Here is a 23706-nt window from a genome sequence, read left to right on the forward strand (position 1 = left end):
TTAAGGAGATATATATATATAACCAAATTAAAAACACCTCAGGTGAAATTTTTCTTTTGTTCCAAACATCTCAAACAGGTTTTTCTGTAAGTTCATTTTTATCCAGCTGCACACCACTTAAAACAGTTGCTCTGGATTACAAGTGCTTCATTCCTGTTCTGCTTGAGATGACTGTAAGCAGCATCGTCTAAGCGAGAACTGCCTTCACTGGGCTATGATCTGGAATCTCTTGTGTGCTCTCAATCTGTCTTTCTGTTGTTGTTCCACTTTGCCAAAAATCTTCACTATCCACTATTCAGCAACTTCAACCTTTTCATCCCACCTTGTCAGCAATCAGGTAATGGAGTAATTTTCTCCTCACTCCCTCATCTTTCACAAACTCTGTATGGAAGTATTTCATACAGTGACATTTCCTACAGTGTTAACATGAGAGACTCCTGCGTCGCTCCCTCCCTGCTGCTCAGTGTAGCTTTCTGAATGCCCTGGGGCAAGGTGCTTCAAGAAATGTTGGTTGAGATGCCATCAGCCAGAGAAGACAACTGATCCCACACAACCTGAATCAGTGTGCTGACAGCCAAACCTTTGGTTCTGGAGGGCTGACACTACCACTTCCTCAGGCGGTTTTGTGAATCTGCTCTCCCTCTGCCCCTTTTAATTCTCTCCAGATGAACAACTGAACAGTTTCGGGATGACTACAGCAGCATTTCCCAGTAAATGCACCCTCCTCCACTCTATCGCTGACCGTGCTCTTTTGTGATGTTCTTGTTTCTTCAGCAGCTCTCCTTTCTTTGTCCTCTTTATATTACCTTTTCCTGGCTAATTTCTTCCCCATATGTGAGCTCTTCTGAGCTATCTGTCCGCTCATTCCTCCCACTCTGCTCTTTCCTTTGAAGTTCCCCCTTTGGCTCAAGTCACTAGGACGCAAGTTCTTCAGGGTTGGGCCAGAACACCTGAGATCTCCAAATAAACTCCTTTAGTGATAGGGAAGCACTCTGAGTAGGCCAACTAGCTCTGCTAAGACGTGTAATGCACATTCTGTGTTGGCCGTGTAGTGGTAGTACCCTCAGTGGCTCTACAGTGTTGTTCTTAGATGTGGACTCCGTGGGGAAGATGCACCTTGACATCTAGTTCCTTCTGTTGTCTTCTCCAGCATGGTTTATGGGAAATACCAGCAAAAAAAAAATTGTTATGCTAATAAGAAAATGGTGTCATAAAGTCATCTTCCCTTTCAACACAGGATGTTCAGATTGCCCAGACTTGCTTGAAGTCTGTTATAGTGAAAAATGATTCTTGTGCTGTTAAAGCAACAGATGTGAATACACTCAACCATACAGAGGCAAAGAAATCTTAGATTTAGCTCAAGCAATTAAACTGCTGACATCAATCAAGCTTTGGTGCTGAGCTCTTGCAGCCCTTGTCTTATCACAGGTCATGCTAGTGTACCCAGAGCATCTTGTGGCATTTCAGTGAATTAAGGATGGACTGAAAATTGTTTTAAAAGATACAATTATTCTCCATGCTTATCTTCTACACGCTCTGAGAACATGCAAATCACAGCAGTCTGCATCGCATGGTTTTCAGGTGCTGGACTCTTGAGCAGTGAATGACCTGATGCCATTTGACGATATGAAGATGGCATAAAAACCATGTAAGACATTCCAGTTGTTTCCTGGGTTGTCTTTAAAATGTTCTTTAAAAATTGGGTTTATATTTGAGTTTTGGAGAGCAAGGATAAATCATTGTGGTTATAAGCTCACAACTGTTATGAGTTTTTGGGGAATAAAAAAAGTGAAGAATCTCATTGAAAATGTTGTAGATGTTAAGGGTGAACAAACAGAACTTGTGTCTGTTACAGTCATTCTATCCATTTAATTACTTAACTCCTGTAGATTGGGATTATTTTTCTTTTACATTTGAACAGGGTTCAAAACATATGCTATCAGAATACAAACTGATATCAGAATACAAACTGATGAATAAATAGATACATGAACTTGATTGACTTTCTTAACTTTATAGGTACCCTAACAATCAACCAGTTTTAAAGGAAATTATCAGGTATGAGGTGAGAGTTTTACTGAACAATGCAGCCTACTTTTTTTTTTTGATGTTGTTATCATTGAGTTTCCAAACTTATTCAGTCATACATATTTCAAACTTTAAATTCTATTATTTATCAGAATGCCATTAGTTATAATGCATTTTACATGGCTTCAATCCTATGTGGCATTCAGAGGACTGGAATATTAAAACTCTTATATAAATAAATACCACTTCTGGGTGAAAATGGGTTTGGGATATACTTCTGTTCTGGCAAAAGTATGCCTGTCCTTCTGAGATTTTTCAGGTATACAGTGCACAAATCACAGGTCTGACTTAAACAGGTTAAAAAAAAAAAAAAAGGGTCAGATTTTAAATACAAGTATGAAACCACAAAAGGAGCCTTGGACTTCATTTGCTGTTTCCCTTATTTGTTGCACAACTGAAATAATGACATGAAATTATTTAGCAGTCTATGATTACTACAAACAATGGAAGGAGATTGTTTATCTGCTTGCTTCTGCAATGAAATGTGAATGCTGTGCAGCTGACTACTCTGATGATAATAGCCATGAAATCAATTCTCCCTTAGTTTGCTCAAGTGTTTTACTGACTAAGTGAAACTTTCCTAGTTTAAAATTCCAGCTTTTTTCCAGTTTAAAAACTGTAAATCTCTAAGATTTGTGACAAGTTAATAGTTTTAAATTCAATACGAGCAAAAAATATGGAAGTAATTTGTATAATTTTTAGTGATTCCTACGGTCCCTGAAGATTCTGCCTAACACCCTTTCCTTCTGTTGATGTCCCCAGAAGCCCTGGAGCTCTTCTCCTAGTCCTGTCGCAAGTGCAGGGATCTCCTGTCAGGGACGAGGAGATTTTGGTAGGAGCGTTGGTAGTATTGTGCTGTGGAGGGCCAATGTTCATGGGAAATCAGCAAGGAAAAAAAGTCTGCTTTGTTCACATCCTCAGCATCTCTCACTTCCTTCTTGAAATAGAACAGGAGCAGATCAGTAACCACACTTGTGTTGATGTCCCTCGTGAACAGGGCAGTGACAGAAGCCATTCTGAGTCGGACCAAAGCTTCCTCTTCCCTGTGCTTGTCACTGTCAATGACCAGAAGCAGATGTTGAGTGAAGGGAGAAAATGCAGGCAGATAAGGATGTTATTTTGCAGATCCCCTCCGATCTCCAACTTTTTGTGGCTTCTACCATTTTCTCCTTCAGAGTGTTCCTGCAGAGTTAATGTCATGGACTGCAGACTTTTTACGTCAAATCTCAGGTGCTGATGGATTCTGATACACATAAACTGAAAGCACCAATTGAGCAATTTTCATATACTGATAACCTCAAATAAGAGAAGCTTAGTCTGGTTAGCACTCATGCACTTGCTCCTGGGATGTTTCTAGCACCCTGCTCTGATCCAGTGACTATAAAGAGGAGAGTTTGAGGCACGGACAGAGCCATCAGGCACAGTAAAGACACAGATACCAGCTAGGTGCTCATTTTTCATTTGTTAAAACTTTTTCTAATTCTACTGCTGAAGGAAAGTGAAAATGTAGCAATTCCTAGCAAGCCAATGAAGGGAAACAACTTTCAGGCTTCTTGTTTCTGTAAGCCAGTGCTGGCAGGAGACAAGAGAAGAGCTTTCTTCCTCTTTTTTTCCTTTCTCTGATAGTTTCAATTGACAGTGAAAGAGCGTGGAGGGTTTGGGCACTTCAGTGGGTGCATCACTGGCCTTGCTGCAGTTCAAAGACAGGCAATATTGGGTATGGTGCTGAGGCCAGGAGTTGCAGTTTATGCAAAAGGTACGTGAGGGTGGTGGGGACTCTTTGTAGAAACGTCTTTGTTACGCCCAGATCTTGAGTTCCTGTAGCTTTCAGGGTGTATAGATATGAGGCATGCTGAAGCCTCGAAATGCACAGAGACTTGTAGCTTGTAGATATGATAATCTTCTGTTTGCTACAATGGGGTTTGCGAGAGGAGTAGCAGAGGGTGGCTTAGCTCCATCTCATCCTAAGTATGTGCTGCCAAGGGAAGAGTGTGGGACAGCATCTCTCTTTTTAAGCCAGGAGATTGTTTCTTGGCTACCTACTTCTAATGAAAGTTCAGCGCTACTTGAGATGGGGGGAAAAAAAACCACCACCACCAAAAACCCTGGTGCCAAGGAGATGGTGTCATGTCTTCTGGTATGCATCTAATTCTATTGCTAGGAACTTTGGTTTTTGTTTCAGATTGCTAATGAAATCAAAGCATACCCTGGGCCTATCCAGGGAGTGGTTTAGTTTGTGTAGCTGAAGAATAATCACAAGACAATTTTCTAAAAACAATAGGAGATGAAAGAGGAAGTTTAAACCACTTCCCAGTTGAGAAAACACTATTCTGCTGATTCACATCTGTGCAGAACGATGTTTTTTCTTTTGTGCACTCACGCTGCCAAGATTATATTAATGTGTGCAATAGTACACTCCCAGGTGTAAAGTCCAGTAATCAAACATCAATTCTTTGGCTGTAATTATCTCTTCAAATTTCATCTTAGGTTTCAGTATTAACTTCCCTTCCTGCCATATCCTTTACACAAATACACTTGTGTTACTTAAGGATGCTTGTGCAGAAAAAAAACCCAACATTTTTATGATGCACCACAGATTCTGGAAGGGCGTATCAACACAGGCACTGATACCTTTCATGGGTCAGAGAATCACTGTGCAGGATGTGAAAGTTTAACAAAAATTACCTATTAAGTGAGGTAAATTGAACACTGTCAGTGTCAACAAACAGAGGGACGTTACGACCTCTGTAAGTCAGCTCTTGAGTCCTTCAGAAACACAACTGCTGGCCAACCTTTGGCCCTGTAACCTAAGGTGACAGGCCACAAAAAGAGAATTCAAGATGTAGCGAAGGCAGCACTTTCTGTACAACATACACCTCACACAAAAGAGGAACTTCAGACATTTTCGCTGTCAGATTTCATAATACTGAAGGTGATGTGGAAAAAAAATTCATAGATATCTGACCTACCTAAAGAATCTGAGATGATGTATAAGCATTTCTGTAAAATGAATTTACCATTAAGTATTCAGTGTGTACATCCTGGCTGGAAATGCAGTCACACACACTGTGATTTGTCTTAGTTGATATCAAAAGTAAAATCTTGTTAACTCTTGATTGACTCCAAGCAGGACTAAGAACCTGCTGGATCTCCTGAGTGAACCCTCTCTTGTTCTCCTCATCAGTCTCCTTGTTATGTGCCCTTACTTAAGTTGGAGTTAAATCATGTAAGTGCTTTCCTGCTCTTCCATAGCTGCCATGAGCTCATAGTCATGGCTGCTGCTTTACACAGATCCCATAAATAGAGCTTTGGATTAATGGCACAGTGCAGTTTCCTGAGTCACTGGATAGGCCTCTGACTGTTCCACAGTGCTTTTGTGCGGTGAGAAAGGCCGCCTGCAGTATGTTTGACTTGCATCTCATTGCATGCACTGGTGTCTGCAGGGATGCTAATTAGAAGATAAGACCACAGTTTTCTTTAAGAAAAGACTGTTGTGAATTATTTGAAATAGGTTAAAAATTAGGACTTGTTAAGCCAGTCAAACAAAACATGAAATTTTCCATCTTTTTCATCTCTTACTTTTTCCCTGTGTCATTATAGCATCAGATGGGAGTAAAAGGGCTCAGAAATAAAGCAGTGGAAAAACTGAGAAACTAAAATGGTGGATTGGTTTTTAAATGTTTAATTGCAGGTAATTTATTTTGTACCTTTAATTAAAGTAAAAACTATATTTGAATTGCCAAAATTAATGGATGATTTTGGTCGTTTTTGACAAGTTCTTGCTAGTGTGAATATAATTTTTTAGAACAAGTGTTTTAATGTAGCAGTATAATTGAATTTGACACCTTTTTGGGTAGTGTCATTGAGCACCAGAATTGTTGAGACATTCCTGACAATCTACAGAGGCTGAAAGATGGAATTGGAATGGTCCTTTCTAAGAAACAGATACAAAAGCCGTTGTATTGGTTTCCATGGGGATTCAAAACAAAAATACTGGCAAGGAACCTATGGAGGGAGTTTATGGGAAACACTCGATACAATGGAGATGACTTCCTTTCTTTTCTTCCTTTTTTTTTTAATAATTATGAAAGCCAAACATAAAAATACACTTTTTCATGAGTGAAAAATAAACAGTTTGCATTTACTTTAAGCTACGTTACTTTAAAAAGAGATCAGCAATCACTGCAGGAACTTGAGAGGTTGTAAAGATGCTTCTATTTTGTAGGCGTTTCTTAACATAGCTGTCACTGCTAATATTAACGTTGAGGGTAAACATGAATCAGGTTATGCAGCAGAAAATAAGAGTCTGCACTAACTTGCAGTATTTCATTCATTCAGAATTTTTTGTTGTTGTTGTTCCTATCAGTAGGAATTACAGTAAATCTCCAAGATGTGTAATATTACAACCCTGGAACATTATACAAGCTTGTAAATTCTTATACTGAATACTCAGAATAAAAGGCTAGTTGTGTTGCTAGTTACTACTGTGCACTCATCACAAACTGTTTAAGTGCTGCCGGATTGCACTGTATCGTGACATTAAAAGAGCCAAATTTAAGGTACAGCTGTTTCAAAACTAAGGTTTGGGAATATTCATTCTCATGTCAAAGGAGCCAAAATAATTTTTGGCAACTTGGATTCATCCTGATAGAGATGTCATTAGCTTGAGTCCTGGGAGAGGTTCTGTGCTCGACTGTTCCTGAGATTCCTTTACAGATACCTGCTCAGCAGGGAGCCAGGGAATGCAATTTAGAACAACCTGAAACCTTTTGCCTTAAAATGGATAACAGTCTGTGACATATAAGCATGTCACAAATGTTAATCAGAACTTGTAATGCCATAAGAAAGGCTGTAAGAAAGATTCTAGAGAGCCACTCAGTTGTTACTGGGCTGCACAGTATAAAAATTAATACAAAAAAATAAGAACTCAATCATTACTGGTTGTGGCAATTATGAACTCTCTGGAATGGTTAAACATGACCTTCCCAGAGCATGCCAAAGAACTGCCTCTGTTCCTAGTCTGAATAGTACTTTCGTTTGCAGGACCTTTCGAATGTTTCCAGTATGCGTACGTATCTTCTGTATCTGTGTCCTTCATAATCCAGGCATTATTCTTCCTTTCCTGACTCAATTCCTGCACACTGATCAGGGTTGCTGTTGGCCCTTACTGTCCCTTTTCCTTGCCTCACTCTCCTCTTCCCCCAAAGCAAACGAGTCCTGTGAAATTTGAGCTGGAAGGTGGGAAGACTTCCAGTGACTCACTTTGGTCTCCTGCAACCAAACTTCAGCCAGAGCTCCCCAGTCAAAATCTATGGTTGTTTTTCCATTCAGGAGGCAGAAAATTCTGCACCTTCTCCTGGGCAAGATGGCTGTTCTGTGTGGGATGTTTTGCTATTTCAGAGTGCGTGCTTTTATAACATCTCATCTAACACTAATGTTAGCTGACTAGCACTAACCCAACTACTAATTTGAGTGGCATTATGACAGAGTATTTTATGGGAGTCTTTCAATATGCTATCCTGAAAATTATATCTGGAATGCATTTTATATTTCATTGTTAATGGCGTTTTATATTGTCGTGCTTGCTGTAAAAGAAGCATTTTTAAAACTAAGTGGCAGGATACAATTTTGGCAGTGAAATTCCTTGGGTAGATGCCCTGGAGTAAAACAGGATTGCGATTTACTTTTACTAAAGCGGCTTGTATGTGTCTTGGCTCTCGTGAAGGTCTCCAGGCTGAGATCTGGGGAGCGGGGCAGTGCAGGCACCAGCCACGAGCTGCCTGTCCCATCTGTACCTCACACTTGTGGCTGCAGGTCAGTGAGGGACTCCCACACCCATCAACACCTCAGAGAAGTGGAGGTTATTCAGACTGACTCCAAAGTCTGTAACTGGACTACGGATCAAAGCTCAGAGAGGTTCACAGTTTTATTAAGGAGTCGGTCCTGTCTGAGCCACTGAACTAGAGTAACCTTAGCTTGCTCAGTGTTTATACAGCACCAACACCCCTGGAGACAGCTCTCTGTGTATCTATGAATATCTACTTGTAATAGTACTATCAAGTCCAAAGCTTTGGAGTTGGTATAACAAGATTGTTCTTCTTACCTAACTAGTGAGATACAGTAGTGGATAATCTCTCCTATTATGGCATGCATTCCCATGCTTACTCTTAAAGCTCTTTGGCAATACTGCTCTTAAAAGGCTCTGGCTACCCAACTGGAGTGTCTGATCTGGAGCACTGTTGACTCTTTAGTAGAAAGAAAGAGCCTCTTGTGGGAGGTGATTCCAACGGAGAAGAGGCTGAATTGTCCTGCACGTATGTCTCTTTCTCATCGTTGGATTTTAAACGTCTCCATTTTAGAATGGCTCTTTTTGTAGTGAACACAGATACAGGAGTTGAAAAGTCTGGGCTTCCATCCTAATGGCTTCCTGTCTGGACAAACCACTTGTGCTGTGTGCATAATTTCATCTTGCTTTTTGATTTTCTGCCTTGTTTTCTCGCAGTGTGTGTTTATCTCTGAAGGGTACTACTCAAAGTTTGGCAAAATGTCAGTTTCTCAGGTTAAAGGTCCAATATAATCTTAAAGGATTATATCTGGAAGTTAATGGAGTCTACAGCTAGACAGGAAAACAAGTTTAAATGAACTTTTTAATGTGCATTTTTTATGTAGTCATTGTAAGCTCTACTTTTGTTGAAAAGGGAACTTCTTAATTGTTTTGCCACTGATTTTATCTGAGACTGTGGTAAGTGAGCTGTGGGCACCTACATTTTCATTCTTATGCTAGCTGAAGCTTACAGCTTTCTGAGCTTCTGTGAGCTGCAACCTGAAGCTGCAGCTCTCCAAATGGAAGCGCTTTGTGCTCCCATGTGGTCTGGAAACTGTCTGAAAATAGTGCAGTATCTTAACCTTCTTGCAAGGGACACTCAACACACTGGAAACCCTAGTAAAATTTCTTGTTACTGTCTGGTCTCTGTCTCCATCTCAGACTTTACTCTCAAACTCTTGGTTCAGGCAGTCCCGCTGCCCTTACATGCACTCTGCCTGTGCCACATTCCTACTCATAGCCACAGTCCTTATATTTGTAAAGGACCTGAGGAAAAAATGTTTAGACCACAAGAGAGATCTGCTTTGCACTGATATTTCTGTGGATCCTGGCACTCAGTGACAGCAGATCACACTGCTCGGCTCTGCAGATCTGTGTTTGGTGGGGATTCCCTGCATACCCTGCAAGTGAGAGTGGGATTTTTGCCACTGCTTAGGTTATGTGCTGTACCTCCATTCACACCTCAGTTCTTCAGGAAGCACAGATTTCCCTTGACTGAGCTTTCAGGATTATGGAGAAAAACTGTAAAAGTGTCAAAGCTCGCCCAAGCCTTGGTTCAGACAAGCTCAGTGTATGTTGAATTTCTGGTTTCATCCAGGAGAGGGAGCTGACTTTCTAGCCATCCCAACTGGCAGGCTGTGCTGGAGGAGGTTTTTCACAGCTGATATCCCGTGTCTGACTGATTGTTCACATATGCTGTCCCCAAAGGAGAGTCATCTTGGGAGTGCAAAACCACCCTCTCATAACATTGGTTACCTCTGTTCAGTGCAGTAAATACAATTACATGACAAATTCTTGACAGGGGATTATTTATCGTTAATGTACTTAATTTAAATGCTGTTACATATTGTTTGCTCTCTTCCCTCACTCTTCTGCCTTTTGCCTATTAAGGAATCTTAACAGGATCTGAATGTAATAGTTTCTCCATCACAGCAAGCCCCGCTCCCTGTCGCATTACGGGCAGGGCAGCGTTAGCAAGCTCCTATGCCCGTGGCTGGCTGCCAGCCTCGGTTGGTGACCCAGGCACTGGGTGAGATGTGCACGAAGCAGAGTGCCCGTGCCAGCCCCTGCGAACCGAGGAAGCAGCATGCGGAGCCTGGGCAGGGGAGTGTGGCCATGCTGCTGCACTCAGAGCCCCTTCCCAAACCCCTCCCTGCAAAACTTCTCCTTGGCCCGCAGTCACTGCAGCACACATAGCCTGGGGGGTGCAGGGTGGGAAAAGACTCAGACCCTATTTCTTGGAGTAAATTAATGAGTTAAAGAGGAGCACAAAAGAACGAAGGGAGATGGGCCGAGGTGTTTTATAGGCACGCAGAAGGGAAACGTGCAGGCAATTGTGCAGAACTGTCTGCCCACAGCCTGTCCTGGCAAATGTTGCCCCCAGGCACATGTGCACCTCTCAGAGCCACGTGGCTCAAGTGATGGGAAAGCAGGAGGCTTCCCCTCCTGCATGGGCACTTTGTGCACACACCTCCAAACTGGGCATCCCTGGCAGTGCTGCTGAATCAGCGCTCCAGCACTGCCTCTCCTCTTTTCTTTTTGTCTTCCTTTTCTCTCCCTGTTTTCTTGCCCGTCTCCCTACTGCACGCTCTCTCTCTCACATTTTATGCTGCAGTGGTTAAGCAGAAGACTTTGAAAAACCACCGTGTGTAAATCAGAAAAGTTCAGACACTAGAAAGAAAATGGGAAGAAGACTAAAGCACTGAGCTTTTTTGTGTTTGGATTACTCGGTGAATTTGATTAATAATAATTAGTCTTAATCTAACCTTGTGATTTTGAGTGCTTGAGATTGGAGAAAATTTGGACTGGGAAGAATGGCTCTGAAGCACTCTTTGCTCTCTGCAGAGAGCTCAGTGTCTCTGAAGGCATAAACATCTGAGTGCAGAGCAGATGGAATCATTTTGCTGTTAGTTATTTTAATACACAGCACATAGAGAAATTAATATGGAAAATTAAAAAAAAATCAATTTACCACAAATTTAAAATGAATAGAACATGAAAGTTCAAGAGAAAAGGAAAGAACTTCTTAATCCTTTGAATGTTTGTCATGTTGTTTCCCAATATTCTGTTGTTAGTAAACAAGCAAAACCAAAGAAAATAGAAGAAGAATTCTGCATGACATGTTATCTAGCAAAAAAACTGTGATCCAGTTTGACAAGGAGTACTTAAACAGTGTGGGCTTGAGTATCACAGGGTGGTGTGTGAGCACAAAGGTGTTCATGGGTTGAGTTGACAATATAACCTATCTGCGATGAGAAAATAATGATTGTTCCTAATGCCTTGAAATGCTCTGTCTTGGGACAGTCAGCTTGAAAACATCCCACGTCAGTGGAAAATACTCAGTAATGCTTTAATAGTCCTCTTGAAAATTGTATCCATGAAGAATGGCCCTTTAAAACTTAGTAGAGTTAATTGCAGCAAACAGTTTATTGAACTAATTAGGCCACTTTTTCTGTTAATTATCCATGAAGACTGAGCATTTTGCTGAATTATTTATTTGGAACTATTTGATGAATAGGACATGCAAGCGTATTTCAATCTCAAGAACTATCTGTCATGGCTATTACTTTAGAATTCACTGTTCACACTCTGTCATTAGCTAGATAAGTCATGTGGTTTTGTTTTGCTGTGATTGGATGTCACCCAAATGTACAGTTTTCAAGAAAGCCAGGCATATACTGAAGTAATATATTTTGCCCAAGTGATCGTTCAAGCTCAAGAGAGTATCATGCACATAAAGTAGAGGAGCGGAACACAGGAATAAGCCTACCGTGTTTATCATAGCAGCATTTTTTTGAGTAGTTTTAGGTTTAGGAGTTTTAGTTTTAGTAGTTTAGGACATCTGATGACCATTGCTGGACGTATCCATTGTTTTACAGACCGTAGCAGTTTCTCCCTACGCTATGAGGTTGTGCGTTGCAATGCTTTTAGCACACGCATCTGTTTTGTAAAGCTGACGTTGTTACCCTGTGTAATCTTTCCCAGGTTACGATGGAGTTTGCAGTAGGTGTCCTTTGTTTCAGAGCTTCTTTTTGAGTCAGGAATAGCAGTAGGAAGTATGTGTTGTGGGAGAGTGACTGCAAGAGCTGTCTACTGCTGGAAGAGCGTGCCTACCGGTGTCAGAGTGAGACTGTTGGCACGCAGCGCTGGCTGCTTAGAGCAGGCATCAGAGGCTGGCCCTGGTCTGTATGTACAGTTGTTCCCCACACTACCATGGGTACACCTTCATACCTGCTCTGAAAGTCTGCGCCATACTGCTGAGGTGTGCGTGCTAACCAGCACTGACCAGATTTCTCTGGCAGTGTCACCACATGGGTATTCTGCCCACTGCATCGCATCTGTGAGCCTCAATGGATATTTTCTCAATTATTCACAATCGCATAACTGGCCCTTTAAATTAGGCAATAAGATTCCAGACACCAGTTATGGCAAAAACGCACGATGTTCATCTCCATTATCTCTGTTATTTAAGGCTTTCAAAAAACCACTAACCTTAACTCCTACACTCAAACAAGCACACACTAGCACATAGAGTTAAGCCAACTTTTTAACTCCCAGTCATTAAGGATGTCAAAACATTCTGATATATGATATAAACTCATTATGACTGGATTTTGTTTTTATTAATGTAAGGGTTAGGTTGTGAGGAACAGAAGATTTTTTTTAAGCCTCTTACTTCTTAGACACAGCGTGATTCGGTGCTTTGACATGGTTACCTTTTAAAGGGCTCGTTAAGCTCTAATCAGAGTACATTAAGCACTAACATTTTTAAAGTGCATAATAGGACCTAAACATTTAATAGCATATTAACTTGTAACATAAACCGAGCACAGTCATAGTGTTGTCTTTTTCCTGGTGTTTTTTCTCCTGTAACAAGTTCATACGGGTAAGCTATAGCTTTAAGAACTATTAGAAAGTTTGGTGCTTTTTGGTCCATCCTGGGAAAAACAAACAAACAAACAAAAACAACAGGAAATTTCTGCACAATAAATTCTGTTTGAGGTGAAATTAAAAAATTAATGCAGAAAAATTTTCTCTGAGAGTTCCCATCTCTGAATGTTAACTTAACCCAGCAGCGCATGGCGCTAGAGAAAAGAACTGTTTACAGTGGAATGCCATTTTGTACGGGGAAAATGGTTTTGCTTGACAAGTTTTACTCAGATCTGATAACTTTGGAGTCATCTGTGAACAAGAACTGTGGGATGGGCTCTTGCCAGTGATAAAGATTCACAAACAGTCCATGGGGAGAGCTTTTTTTGCTTCCTGGTATAATTGCCTTCATATGAATTTGGAAAAGAGGTACGAGTTCATTGATGCTGTGGCCCAGCATTTTCCTTTGAGGATTTGAGAAGGAGAAGGAAAAAAAAAAAAGGAAAGTACATCATAGCCTGTCAGCGTCTCTTCTTAATTGGTTTGGAACCTCTTGGTGAGTGATTGCAGGCACACCTTCCCTCTGGGGAGCTGCGCACACCACCTCTGCAGCTATCCCAGCCCTTCCCAGGTTATGGCATGGCAGCTGAGCTACCTTGTGGACCTTCCTCTTCCCCACGGTACTGCTGAGGGGAAGTTGTGGTTCAGTCATTTGAACTCAGGTCTGTTTGCAGCTGCTCCTGCTGTCGTAGCATGGCTGTGACCTCACTGCCTTCTGTGGTGATGGCAGCACGAGGATGGTGGTGGTGCCCTTGGTAAATGGTTTGTAAAATGAGCTAGGAGGTGGCTGGGTGAAGCTGACTCAGAGCTGTTGGTGCAGTACTTGGCTGATAGTGGACTGCATCCTCCCTGGATGCAAACAGTCACAGTGATGTGGAAATACACTTGTGGGTTTGGTTAAGCCACTATCACTGTAAAACTGCCTCTGCATTACTGCTCTGTTATAGCGAGAGGATGAGGGTCCCAAAGATGACAGTCTCTTTTAGGTGTGCATTACTGCCAAGTCCAGTGCTGTGCAGGCAGCACCTCCGAGGCTGGTAGGCAGGGAACAGAATGCTTGGAGTGTCCCTCGTAGGTTAAGCTGAAACCTCAGCATAGCTTTGGCAATTCAGATCAGACCCAGTCTTGGACTGGCTGAAAAGCCCCATGTTATCTCCATCTTGAGAATGGCCATATTGCTCTTCATAGAAAGTGCTGCCTGTACTGTGACTCCGAGGTGAGGAGGGCCGCTAAGATGGAATAAGAGCATCCCAAGAAGTGAGTGCAGGGCCCCATCTGTTTGTGACAGCAAGGCCTTAGATCCTGTGCAGGATTCTCCTCTGGCAGCTGGGGAAAATCTGCAGTGCAAGAGCAGAGAGGAGCTCATCCACAAAGGAACAGTGCTCAGGTTGAAGCCAGTAGGCAAAGAAACTAAGGGAGTGATGTGCATCGTGCCTCACGTCTGGGCACTGCTACTCAAACACTTCCTTGTTTGTCTGTTTATATTTTACATATTTACTTTATGTAGTTGGAAATACTTAAAATAAAAAATAAAACTCCATCCCTAATTCTGGAAAAAAAGTGACCACAAGGAGGAAGAGGTAATGTGAGTGTGACTACAGAACTATACCAGTGTATCTGTAACTGGGAAAGCCTTCCTGTGGAGATGAGCTTCAGTCAAAGAGACAAAACCTTGAAATACTCTAGACCTCATCCTCTTTCGTATAAATAGCTCTCCATTTTTAGTAAAAAACCTAAGTTTATAAAAGGCACAGGCTTGCTTTACAGGATCTATATTTTGGTGTTTACGTGACTGACATACTGCAAAATGTGGGATGTCTGAAAGGGAGAACCAGGCTGGAGAACGTGTTGCTGTACTGATGCTGTTGTAGACCGTGGTTTGAGAATGGTGCAGGGGTTGTTCCTCAGGACTTTAGCTCTTTGGCAAACAGAAGAACAGAGGTGGAAAAACATTACAGAAAGCGTGTCCAGGGGAAGAGCCCTGGTTATGCTTCATGTTACAACAGGAAACTCTGGATCTCCATTCTGTGTTTCCCTAAAACCTGATACTTTTGTCTGTGTTTGTGTGTTTGTCAGAAGTTCAGATTGAGTCTTGGTTTGGCTGTGGCTTCCCTGTGGGATTCAAATATTGCACTCTAGCCTAATCTGGCTGGGAACTACAAGCTGAGAGTCCCTGGGTGTGTGAGGGCTCTTTCTTTGGACAGATAAACCAGGATCTCCATTATGCTGCTCTGGCTGCCCTGCCAATGCCACTTCATTGATTCCTGTTTAAGACAGGGTACCTTGTATTACTGGTGCTGCAGAAAAGTGCCAGGTAGGCAACTTGGGGTATCAGGAATCACCAGTGACTGACAGCTCAGGGCTCATAATGACTGAGTAGGATACTTTTTTTCCTAAGCAACGCTTCTAAAATGTGATAAAATTGGCAGTGCATTTTCGTCCTTATTATCTGCCACTTTACGTTCTGAATAGTCAGTGGGTAGCAGTGGGTATTATCTTCATATCTCTGGAAAGAGGCCATGTTGCTACAGAGTCACGGGGTGGCTGAAGTCAGGGCTTACAGAGGTCGTTTGTATATTTGTATGTTTATCCTGCTTACTTTTTTTAAGGAAGAGATCTGACCTCTGCTAGGATGGCATTTGCAGACTCATTAAGATAATCAAGTACTTGCAGATCTTTGTGTGACTCTTGGCCTGCTTTGGTCGCATACTCACATCGTAGCAGAGCCTTAAAGGATAAAGCATGTAGGTTCTAGATTCTCTGGCATCTTAATTTAGTACATAACGTGTGAGAAAGGTGAGGAATTTACCATACTTCATGGCACCTGAGAAACTGCATTTTCAGTATGGGAGAAGACTTGGGTTAGTGCAGAGAGTTTAGAACCAAAGGGAATGGTGTGAACAGTGTGGAATTACCATGGGGTGAATCAGTCTGGGTGTTAGGAAAAGGTTCTTCACAAGAAAGTGCTCAGGCATGGAACAGGTTCCCCAGAACAGTGGCCAAGCTGCTGGAGTACAAGGAGTGTTTGGACAATGCTCTTATACCTAGGGTTTGAATTTGGGGTGGTCCTATATGGAGCCAGGAATTGGACTGAGTGATCTTTGTGGGTCCCTTCCAAGTCAGGATATTCTGTGATTCTCTGGCTACAGACCATGGACTAGTTGAGGTGTATTTCTTTAAAGGGGAACTGTGAGTCTGCCTGAGATGCAAAGAGTTCAGATGGGAGAAGTGTTTGTTAGTTCCTGAGAAGGGAGGCTTAGAAAAGGAGAGTGTGAAAGAGGAGGAGAACCTGTCTGAAAAACCAGCTGCCTTCTGTAGAGTTTGTGCCCCCCTGAGATGATAGAATTTCTAAACTGTGAAGTTGAGCGGAGTACCTGGAGCACTTTCAAGTCCCTAACAGCCATCTAAGAAGATGCTTTGACTGAACTCTATGCAGACTGTGGAATAGCATTGCACATAGTGCATGGATTAACTGTACTCCTGAAGATGAGCCAATCTTATGTACTCATAGCTCAGCTTATTTCACTAGGAATAATTGTGGATGCTGAATGTTCAGTCTGTGTTTTGACAGGCATTGCTTTTATCTCGTTGCATAGTTGCCTGCAGGTTACAGATACTTTTTTTGTAGAATGCAATGGATATGTCTACCCCAGAAGAAAAGCTCACATGCTCTTTTGCTTGTACTCTGAGATGACTGGGTGTGAGTATAAACATATTAGTGCAGTACTAAGCCCAAGCAAATATACCTGCCTCATTAGCAAGGCTTGTCAACCCAGCTTTAGCACCGTGCTGAAACCTATGTGGCTTCTAAAGTTCAGATAATGTCTGGCCAGCCAAGAGAGCTGACAGAAAACTCTCATCTGCCTGTTAATCTATGAAGATGTTTTTTTGTGGTTAAAGTATATTAGGAGTTTGGAGTTGTGTTATCTAGATGTTATTTGGGAGGCATTTTTGTTTAAAAACATTTTTATTTGAAGTATGAGAATGCGTTTGATAAGCTTGTCTACCAGGATAGATTAAAAGAAAAACATGCAGAGGTAGAGGACGTAATAACAGAAGGTTTGTCAGATGTTTGTAATTTTTAAACTTTAAAGAGACATATGTAACTGTCTGGCATGAATGTCTTCAGAAACCCACTGAGTTTACCTAGCTTAACATCGACCTAAAAAATGTCAGTGGAGGAAATGAAATTGGGGTATGGTTACTTTCTAACAAACTGTATGTTTTCAGTTTATCAGTATAGACAAGATTCACCCTCGGATAGCTATTGAATTTCATAAGTGAGTCAGACGTGCACATGCATCACTTACAGAGATGAAAGCATACGGTCCAGAATAAAAAGTTACGAGGGTTTGGCATCATATTAAATGTGTAACTTTGAAGCACGTTGCACACCAGGTTAAAGGGCTGGGTTTGAATCTCTTCCAGTACACTTAAACGCGTGAAAACTTCTGGCAGAAAGAAGAGATGGGTAGAGTTTGAAGTGCATCCTAATTTGTGTCAATAGGTCACTTCTCTTATAAAATGTGAGGAGTTAAGGTGATGTGCACTCATTTTCAGGCAGCACATAGAATTGCAACAGCTTTTAAATAGAGTGCAAGTTCTCTTTTTTTCTTGGAACAAAAATGTTGATGTGAAATTGAAAACTTGTTTCAGATGCCTGCTGGGCTGGCGGGGTGTCAAATTGTTTGGCTTGACTGTCTCTCTCTTTCACTCCCTTCACATTGTTTACAGACAACATTCTCAACTCCAACTGACTGTATTTAAATATCGACTAATTATGTGCAAGAGGACTTGGAAAAGGGCACCGCACTGAAGAGTTTCTGTATCTTAGATTGGTTAGGAAAAGGCCCTGTGGGCAAATTACAAAGTACCTTCCTAAGGAAAGTGCATGAGGGGGAGAGAACGTGTGTGAGAGAGAGAGAGGAGGTAGGAAGAGACACAGAATGCTTTTGGCCAGTGCTTTCTGGCATCTGATGAGAACTGAGAATGTGGGAGACACCCAGCTTTTGCTTCAGGTTGCATGTGCTGATGTGAAAGGTCTTTTGGATGTGTTTAAGGGGAAGGGGGCACCTCCTGCAAGGTGCAGTTAAGATGCATAAATACTGCACAGTCAGCCTGGGTCTTGTCCGGACGCGTGACTTAGTCCATTGGGAATCCCTATAGAATTTTCTTTATTTAGGTATGGAGGTGGTTTAAGCACCAATTTTGCTGAAGTGTGTGCCTACCTTAGCCCATTTTCCTCTAATGTGAGCTGGAATTTGTGTAGATCATTCAAGGGTTCTTAATCCTGCAGTGCCTTTGCTGCGGTGTTCTTGGATGAAAGGCATGCTGTCCTGCAGCTGGCTGGGAGGGAGTCCTAAAGCAGCTCAGCCCAAAGTGCTCTAAGATATGACCTCAGACATAGGTAACTGTGAAACCAAAAAGGTAACATGCATATGGTTTTGGAGAGGAGGGACTTGCATCTATGGTAAGTAATGTTGTCCATGTAGATTAAATACCTGGGCAGGCCAGCCATGTGAATGCTGGTGCATGGGAGCTCATGGGAGATGCTTATCCACTGGCAGGCTAAGAGCTATGATGCCAACCTTGATGGTGCAACCACCACTGAGGGAGATAACCCAGCCAGAGGCTTTGGGTTGCTGTCATCCAAAAAGCTCTTTGTATTCTTGAATTCTTAAACTATGTAAAGCTTTCTCTAACTTATGACAGTCTCTTTCTCTTGGTTATGCACTTCTTCTTGTGAAATTTGGTTAATGTAAGTAATATGATAGAAATGGTAAGTAAGCAGGAGATTGTTAGGCTTTTATCTTCCCTTATCTACACAAATGAGTTTTACATGTGCAAAGATGATTAATGACCCAGCATGACCTGGATTTTAATGCGTTATCCAGAAAATTCATTCATCTTTGCACAGAATCAGATCAGATTTTTTCATCATTTGGAAAAAGAAAACGCCAGAAAACAGCCACTTCTAAAACTTATGTCCAATAGCTTGTCAGATTCAAACAACGATGCGATGGGGAGGAGAAATAGAGGAGTTGGGTGGGACCAGGGAGATTTCTTTGGGAGCCTCATCTACCCAATGTGCTTATCTTTTCTCAGGAATTACAATGTGGTTAGTTTACAGTCTATTATGCAAAGTTGCATGCAATGTGTTAATGATATTGGCAATTTTGTAACTATGTTCTGCACTAATTAGTAAGGCTGAATATTGTATTGCTCATCCTGGATCACTTTCAATGCTTTTTTTTTTCTTTTTTTTTTTTCCAGTGCTTTTAGCTCTTGTCATTAAGGCATGCATGCACAAGCCAGCATACCTTGTGAACTTTGGAAAGAAACTCAAAGCCCCCAGTGTTTTATATTATGTCTGTCATATTTAGCAAGAAAACAATGTGGTGGTTTGATAAAGAGATTATTGTGGAAGGACAGCTTATGTGGTTTAGGGAATAGAACTAACTAGAATCCTTTTCCACCACCTGTGTTAAAAATAGGACAAAGGACAGTGCTTTGTACTGGGAATATAGCTGAGAGGGAAGGCCTTTGATAGAGTGAAGCTAATTATAATCCCCCAATTAAATATTTGGGTCAGAGGTAGGTAAAACTAAGTGTTGTGTGCTGTAAGATCTCTGCCATGTTCGTTTCATGTTAAATAGTTAACGTGTGCCATGCCAGACTACAGTCTTTCTTGTCACATTAAAACCAAATAATGTTTATCTGTTGACAGTGGATATGATCTGACTGGAGAGGGATTATCCAAGAAGAAATATTAGATATTAATTTGATATATTGAAGAAAAAAAAATTGCAACCAAAAATGAAGGTGACTTGGTCATCACAAGTTGGTGCGCTGCCTGTGAGCACTGATTGACTGATAGGCTTGTCTGTGTTCTTCACTATTCATGGGGTAATTAATTTTTATGAATGTCTTCAATATATTTGTGTTGGAAGATATATTTTCTTTTTACTTGTATCTCTCTGTAATGACACCGTTCATTTCCATATTAGAACAAAGTCAGGAGTCTGGAAAGCCAAGAATCTTAAGCAAGATTTTAATTCTTTGGTCTTTCATTGTATTTATTGCTTTGAGATGATAAAATCTGAGAAGGGTTCCCTCTTAGATGATAACTAATGTGCATCTGCTGTGTTTTCCATATTCTTGACATTCATGAAATTGCTGTAGTGCTTAAGAATTTCAGTGCTGTTAGGATCTGATTCAAACTCCAATTGATCCAGAGAGATGTATCTTGCATTTTGCCCATCTTTTTTTCCTGATCATTCAAACAATGAAACGGTAAAAATAAAATAAAACACATATATATCTAAAACCAAAAGATTTCCTCCTGTTACAGGGGAATTCAGAGTGGAACTGTCACACAAAATGAGTATTGCTGGTGAATGGCCCAAGGTTAAACAGTCATTTAATTTTATCTTGTATAATAAGTTACCAGATAGCAGTTAATAATTGAAGAAGAATCCCATCTTTCATTGGAAAAAACATCTGTATTAAATAAAAAGAAAAAAAGTAGAATTAACTTCTGGGAAAATTACTCCTCTTTTTCCTTTGACCTTGTGAGTGCATGGAGCAACGAGCCTATAGTTTCATATGTACACAATTTATGTAACAGTGAAAAGACCCATCAGGAAAAGGAGATAATGAGTAGTGTGCTGAGTGGGTGAGCCCTAAGCAAAGCAGTTCAATGGGGACTTATCCAAGCGAAGGCCAGGCTGGCCCATGGTGAAAGCCAGGGCAGTTTGTCAGGAAGTTTTGTAGTTCCCTTCTCCACAAAATCAATAAAACTCTATTATATTTCACACTTGATGAACAGAAAAGCAGACAGCCTTGTTGGAAGTGATGCCATTTTTTACAGCAACCTTCTCAGTTTTCATGGCACAGAGTGGGGGCGTACTCATTGGGCTTGACCTCTGCTCTGGAAGTAACAAGAGCGAGCTGTTGTCTGAGGTCTGAGGCTTCTGGGCTAATGCACCAGCTGAAGTGCTTGGCGTCTTCATCTGCAAAGCCCCTGGCCTACCTCACTGTGCCCCCTTGCGATTGATTGCACGTCAGGGAGTTGGCAGGAGAGGGAAGAGACTAAATTTACCCTTCACCCTGCTCTCTGTGCCTAGGGGATGCTCAAGGAAGCCCCCATGGACATTCTCCTTTCTTCTACAGTATCTTTTCCATGCCTGGGAGAGTGTTAGGGCGATGTATGTTCTGTTGAAACCTTTGGCACCATCTCTTCCTTTGTCCTCCTGCTCTGGCTGCTGCTGAGTAAGCCGTGCAGAACGCTCTGAAATATGCAGTGGATATATTTCCCTCTGCCTCACTTGACAAATCCTGTTTCCCCACTGCAGAACAGGCCTACCTTTCATTTGCCAGCGAGGTCCTTCAAAGGGGGGTAAACATCGTGTTCCTACTCATTTCAAATGATTCTGGACTCTAACAGGTTCTAGGTATCCAGAAGATATTTTTTCATATCGCAGCTATTCCTGAGCTTTTTGCCTTTTTTGTTTTTTCTCCACAAATATATATCTTCTAGTAAAAATGTCATCGGGTCCAGGGTGGGGTAAAGCAAGAGGAAGAGCTCCACCCAGGCTTAGTGGTTAGGATGCTCATCTGTGATGTGGGAGATCCAGATTCAAGTCACTGTTTTCCTGTTCAAGAGTGGGGATTTGAACCTGAGCCTTCCCCAGCTCAGTGAATGCTGTTACTGCTGACGGTTGAGCTGGGGATACAAGGCGGCTTGGTCTCCCTGGGTATTTGTTTCTATTTTGTATTGTGTTGAAGACGAATTTCGAACACTGAAATTATTCTGTATGAAATGGAGTGGCTGTTTTCCAGCCAGCCCGAATTCCCTACGTGGTGAACTCGGCCAGGGGTCTGAGAAGCAGACGTTTGTCGTGACTTTTGGAAGGGAACATCTGGAGGCAGAGCCATAGCTGAGCCATTGTACATTAGAAGAACGTACTTCGGCTTGTGTGGATGGGTGTGCGGGCAGAACCAGTCAGCTGCTTGTAAACTGCACACAGACCGCTCAAACCAAATGTTTGCATTTATGGACCAGAGGTTGCCCCCAGAGCACTTGGTGTGTGGGCATGTAGAAGTACTGGAGTGTACTACGCTGTAGTGTTTCTACGCTGTAGATAAAATGAAGATACTATTTCTTGCGGGCTCCCTCCGTCCTCTCTCTGCGCATTGATTTCATTCATGGAAATGGAAATCATTTGCAGTGCTCTGAGGCGTGAGTGTACTTACTGGCCGTTTCAGTAGCTTTGCTTGAAGCTTTCAGGATAGCCAACTAATGTAAGGAGCTGGCTGAGAGGTTAGCTGAGTATTGGAGCTCAAATCAAGCTCCTTGAACAAACATAAGTAATACCACTACTGTGAAATTTTGATCTTTGACTAAGTCAGTTTAATGTCAGACAACACGGTTCTTTTCTTTTTTGAAGTCTTCTTTCATCCTGATGTATACAGGCATCCCAGTATATCTAGGCAACCCATCATCACCTCAGACAAGCTTTCCCACAACATTTGACTGCTGATTTTTTTTTTTCACAATGAATGAAAAAAAAAATACAACCAACCCTACATTATCTTTACTTGGAAAACAAACTTGTATGAACACGTAGTTCCACCTGGACATTTTTAATGAGCATTTTCTAAGAAGCTTTCCGTTTTGGAACTAAGTTAGTTTTTGCTGAACTGATGCTGCACACATTAATGTATGTATGTGCAGTACTTGGTTAGTATTTAGTAAGATAAACAGTTTTTTTTTTTAGTAAGAGATTCCAGGTAAAGAGAAATTATAATGTGATGAGAGACATTGAGAAAGCACATATAACTTTATGTTTGTAAAGCTGAACTATAGAAACTGAGTGATTACTTACGTAATAGATCTAGACTCAGCTGGGGAATGGTAATCCGTGCCTGTTTATCTTGGAGATCTATCACTTTTAATGAAGGATAATAGCACTCACAACAGCCACATACATGCCTGGAAAAAGCCCACGTGTGTAGGTGAAAAAATTTGCCTTGCCTCAGGCAAATATACTTGAAAAATTGAATGCTGTGGTTATAGGTTGGTTTTGGCAGAATCACGAAGAAAAAAAAATCAAGCAATATGAATATCTTGTTAATTATAATGCTGTATCTCCTTAACTTTTTGATACATTTTTTCCTAATTTTTTATTTGTGCTTATCACAACCATTTTTCTGAGTGGTATATTGAAGTTAGGGCAGAGTTGAGTAGCTAAAGGCATCTCCTGATACTATTTGTTGCTGTGCTGCTGAAGCTGAGCCCATGCTCACGCCAGAAGCCCTTCACTGCTGGAGGGGCTGAGGCCGCACTGTGTGCTGAGCAGAGGCTGTGTGTGGAGCTTTGGCATGCTGTGATCCTGGCTGGATGGCCACACTGCTCTCCCCAGCTGGGTGTGCTGACACTGAGCTGCTGCTGGCTGGAGCAAACTGCTGTGAGGAAAGAAAAGGAGGGAGGGAGAGACGCTTGTCATTAACAGCTAATCTAAGGAGTATCTAATTAGAGACACCTCCTAGACTGGTTCCACACCACCTAACTTCCATCCTATGTTCATGAGGCCTCTGAGCACATCTGTGGCCATTCAGCCCCTCCTTTTGGAGCAGAGTGGCTGAGAGCACCTGTCTGATGAGATGCTGAGACACAAACCTGGGGGGAAGGCTCTGATGTTAAGAATGGCCAGCAGCCAGCCTGAAACCTCCAACAGCGAGGTTTTATAAGGCCATGTGCCCAAGTGGTTTTCCTTCACAGCTATTTGCCCAGTTGAAAAGAGATGATCTGCATCTCTCCAGCCATGATCCTGCAGAGAGACTGTTTCTTTGCATGATTTCAG

The 23706-nt window shown here is 41.7% G+C and overlaps 1 long non-coding RNA gene across 12 annotated transcripts in view; it reads left to right on the top strand.

Moving 5' to 3' along the window:
- The window catches only part of LOC107054293, a 153141-nt gene that overhangs the window by 40048 nt on the left and 89387 nt on the right, over window positions 1–23706 (top strand). Inside the window, exon 1 of one of the 12 annotated variants that reach the window (XR_006931215.1) lies at window positions 3723–3844. The exons of the other annotated variants lie outside the window; for them this stretch is intronic. This is a non-coding gene — a long non-coding RNA (uncharacterized LOC107054293). Of the gene's footprint in view, window positions 1–3722; window positions 3845–23706 lie in introns of those variants that run through there. 12 annotated transcript variants of the gene reach the window in all.

The sequence above is a fragment of the Gallus gallus genome, chromosome 11 (genome assembly GCF_016699485.2).
Source record: "Gallus gallus isolate bGalGal1 chromosome 11, bGalGal1.mat.broiler.GRCg7b, whole genome shotgun sequence".
Lineage (NCBI taxonomy): Eukaryota > Metazoa > Chordata > Aves > Galliformes > Phasianidae > Gallus > Gallus gallus.